Consider the following 4,622-nt stretch of genomic DNA (forward strand, 5'->3'; position numbering starts at 1 on the left):
GGGGTGCTGCAGGGGGTGCTCGTCGAGTAGGCCGCCGTGCTTGCCAGTTGCTCCTCGCGTAGGTGCTCGCCCAGCACAGTGCCTCCGCTGGGGCACCGACGAGCTCCATGCGCCGCCATCGACCTCTGCATCGGCGTTGAGCTCCGTAACAATGAGCCTCCATTCGTCCAAGCAGTAAGGTGGTATTGCACTGGAAAACGCATGTTGCAAGCATATGTTTCAAGTGTTTCAGATGTTTCAGATGTGTGTTGCAAGTGTTTCACATCGACGTTGCAAAAGTAGTCGAGATGTTGCACATGTTGCAATGGCTATACACGTATGTTTCAATTGTAGGTTCCAAATGTTTCATCTGTTTCAGACGTATGTTGCAAGTGTTTCATCTAGATGTTGCAAAAGTAGATCTAAATGTTGCATATATATATGCAAGTGTTTCAAATGTTTTCATGCGTATGTTGCAAGTGGTTTCATCTAAATGTTTGCAATGGCTACACACGTGGTTTTCAAGTTTTTCTGGTGTTTCGCAAGTGTTTTAGACGTATGTTGCAAATGTTTCAACTATGTCGGACGTATGTTACAAATGTTTCCTCTAGATGTTGCAAAAGTAGATTGAGGTGATGTTGCACATGTTGTAATGGGACCCATCTACAGCAGCTGCCTGCTGCAGCTGTTGGGCCTGTCTACATGTGTGTGGGTATGGAGGGGCGTGAGTAGGAAACCTTGTGGGTGCATATCGAGATGGAGCGGCGTGGGACATGGAGCAGACGCAGGACACCGAGCAATGCGAGACACGATGCGGGCGTGGGACACGGAGCGGTGTGGGCCCCATGTGAAGCAGCGTAGGCATGTGGCGTGAGCATCCAAGCGCTAGTCTTTCCCAAACAGGAGGGCTAATAGGTGGTATAGTTTTTTAGACAAGTCTTCGACTAGTTGTTAGCTAATTATCTAGACAACCATAGCTAATTTGAACTAATTTTTAGCCCCAACTAGTAACTAGTAATATGTATCCAAACAGACTAATTTTATATTATACTGACAAAGCATGCCTATCTGTTGCAATGGCATGTATAGCTTGTTATGGGGATATTTAACTAATCTTCGACTGCTAGGTTTAGACGGGCAAAAACATATTTGTCATGAAAATAGTAATTGCATTACATTCTTGTCATTTTTGCTGATGTGGAATGCCAAATCACTGTGCTAGCATGGATGGTGGTGAGGTCCAGACGTAAAGGCACATGAAAAGTCCATTTTGTCCTTGCCCCTTTTAACTTAACAGTGTCCGTTTGCCTCATCCATCATCTTTTCTTCCACTCCCACTCTCACTCTTTCATTCCCGACGGCGGCGGGAGTAGATGGTCACTACTATAGAAAAACTTTTGTGAGGCGTTTAGAAAATGGCCTCAGAGGTGGGCGCACATTTGAACCGCCTCGGTTAATGCCTGGGATTAACCAAGGCGGTCACTTTTATTAACCGAGGCGGTCACAAATAACCTCCTTGCAAAATCGATTTACCGAGGCAAACATTTTATTTACCAAGGCGGTCAAAAATGTCCGCCTCAATAAATCATTTACAGAGGCGGGCATTTGTAAGGTGAAAGCGCATTTGCCCCCTATGTAGGTTTTGGTGTATTGATGACATCCAAATTAGAGACTAATGATATCTTAATGAGATATATTGCAACTTTAGTCCCTTGGAAGTTTTAAAGAGTTGATCTAAGATGAAATGGTGTCCCTCAATCTTTGAAGTTAAAAGACGGACGAACTCAAAGCGCTCTCCAAAGTTTCATATTTTGTTTTGAGTTTAGGTTTCCGTTGATGGTAGTTAACAACCACTATAAACCATCAATATAACTTGAATAAATGTATAAAAAGGATCACCAACAAAGCCTTAGGGGTTTAAACTAACAAATTCCACGAGTTTTGTTGAATCTGTATTTTCTGTAGGGTTTATTTAGAAACCGTCAAGGTGGACCTAGATGTTGAAATTAATTGCGCTTATCCACAGTGAAATAGACACCAGAAGATTCCAGAAGACTCGAGAGGACTCCACGCTGAGGCGGAGCTCGAGTGGCTACCAGTTGGGGCCGGCCAACCACACCTGTAGGCCGCCTGGCCCCCTAGGGCCCACATATCAGCCCCTATCGCTACGTCGGTTCTCCACCGCCTCCTAGATTGCATCTACGTCGTTTATTCAAGTCGATTTGATCTAAGAGTTTAGGATTGATGCTCTAGAGACACTGCCATAAGTCAAGATCAGACTAGAAATTAGGGTTTCCAGAGAGAAGAGAATAGAGCTCCAATTCTTCAAAGTTCTAGTAAGGCTAGCTAGCAAGGTTCAAGTAGAGTGTGGGCTATTGCTCAGGATTTCGGATCCACCGTCTGGAGACTGGTATAGCTATTGTATCTCTTTTTTATGACTTTGTGCTACTTCAATATTTTGTTGCTATTTATTATGTTCCAAGTTTGCTCTAGTTATATACTTGATATAGTTGTGATTAATGATGAGTTTATGCATATGTTCGCAAAGCGCTTAGCCCAAGACGCGCGTGGGTTAAGTGGTCGACATTATGTAAGGATGGTGCTTAGATATTATTTACCTACGGATGCATTCTGCACTCTAGGTCATGTGGTAGATCACGAATGTGACACTCCCGTTGAGTCCTTTGTAGTCCACTCCCCGTTTGTAGAGCAAGTAGAACACGGTTGTGAAGGGAGACAAGCTCTGTTCTTGATCTTCCTTAGTAATGTTCCTTATGCATAGATTTAGAGTTAATTATGCTATAGATGAGAGTGTATATACTTGAGTGTATAAAAGACTTAGTAAACAAGGAATGGCTTAGAAATCTTTTACTCTTACCGAATCTCCTGCCTAGCCATACTATATTTTATGAGTCTTTATTTCTATCTCTGAAATTATTATCAATGCTTTATACTTATCATTTATTTATCATTTGACTTACCCCTGCCATAGCATGAGAGTGGTTTTTATCATAAATATACATATTTGTCAATATCTCTATGCCAACAATCCCATAGCTCCTCCCTATGGATAAAATATAAATAACAATACTTGGTATACTTCCAGGTGAAATACTACAATGGTATATTATCTGCGCGCTTGCGGATACTTTACTTTAACATATATAATTTTCTCTGAGTTTACAAGTGTCATTAATAATTACCAACCATGCATTTCTGGTATCAAGCTAGGTATGACAACTTAGTAAAGAGTGATGCTAAGAAATGTCAACAAGCATTTCTAGCGCCGTTGCCGGGGAAGGGGCACATGGCTATAGAGAATTGATCAAATAAATACTTATTGATAAAACCATAACAACTCTGCTTTAGTTGGCTTACCCTTGTTTGTCGTTGTTTGTATTTTATACAGGGTATTGCAGAATTGGTTGTGATTCACCAATAACTTCCAATCAGAATCAACCTAATCAAAAGGAAGCTCAACACCAGTTTCTGAGCTATGGCTGACAAAACTCTGCGTGAGTTCTTTGCTCCGAGCACCAAGAACATTCGCACTAGACCAAAACTCAAAACCAACAACCTTGAGTTTGATCTCAAGCCAAGCCTCATCAACATGGTGCAACCTACCCTATTTAGTGGGAAAGGTGAAGCAATGGTCCTACACCAACAAAGATAACATCAATACATGGGCAAAGTGTTCAAAGGCCTTAGAAAAGTTCTTCCTAGTAGGCAAGACCAATGTCTTATGAGGAAAGATTTCCAACTTCCAATAGTAGAAGGGAGAGACCATTCCAGAAGCATGGGAAGGTTTCCAAGAATATATTTCAGATTGTCCTCACCATGGAATAGAAGATTGGTTGCTCATGCAAAGTTTCTACCATGGATTAACTTAGAAAGCTCATGAACAACTTGATGCCACTGCTAGAGGATCATTTATGTCACTCACCCTTGGAAAAGCTAAAACTCTTATGGAGAAGATAGCCTCTAATCAAGGTTGGTCATCATGCAATATCCAATCATGCAATAAGAGTAGAGAAGTGCCAAAAGAGGTGTGTGCATTGTCAACCTAGATGGACATACTGTTGAATTGGCTCGAACAACGAGCCAATTACAAGAGAGATCGTTAGGCCATTCAAGATTCTTTCATTGCTCAAAACATATGTGAAGAATATTTGGGGTTTGAATTCCCTAAATATCAAGAGGATGTAAACATCATTGGCAACAATTCAGGTCCACAACAACAGAGACAAGGATGGAATCAACAACAACGGTCAACTTACCAAGGTAAGTACCTAGGTAACAATTATAATTCTTTTAATCCCAAGCAACCATCCCTAAGAGACTTAATCTTAGAACAAGCTAGGATTAATAAGAATATTTCTAAAAAGCTTGCTTTTAATGATAAGGTCCTAGAAAACATAAATACTAAGGTAGATAGTTTTTCTTCTACCATAAAAGACCAACTTAGCTATAATAAAAAGATAGAATCTCAATTAGCTCAGTTGGCCACTACTCTACCTTTTGCTACTAACCTTGAAAAGGTCAACGCTATAACCACAAGAGGTGGCAAGTCTACTCATGATCCATCGTATCCGACAAGGACAGGTAAGACACAAGTGGTAATGTAGGAAGATGAGAAGAGAAAC

The 4,622-nt window shown here is 41.1% G+C and overlaps 1 non-coding gene across 1 annotated transcript; it reads right to left on the reverse strand.

The window, feature by feature from the left end:
• Positions 1 to 3,715: 3,715 nt before the first annotated feature.
• LOC136484660 (small nucleolar RNA R71) lies at positions 3,716 to 3,823 on the reverse strand. The gene has a single exon (XR_010766160.1). It is a non-coding gene; the product is annotated as a small nucleolar RNA R71 (small nucleolar RNA).
• Positions 3,824 to 4,622: the final 799 nt, after the last annotated feature.

The sequence above is a fragment of the Miscanthus floridulus genome, chromosome 9, assembly GCF_019320115.1.
Source record: "Miscanthus floridulus cultivar M001 chromosome 9, ASM1932011v1, whole genome shotgun sequence".
NCBI lineage: Eukaryota > Viridiplantae > Streptophyta > Magnoliopsida > Poales > Poaceae > Miscanthus > Miscanthus floridulus.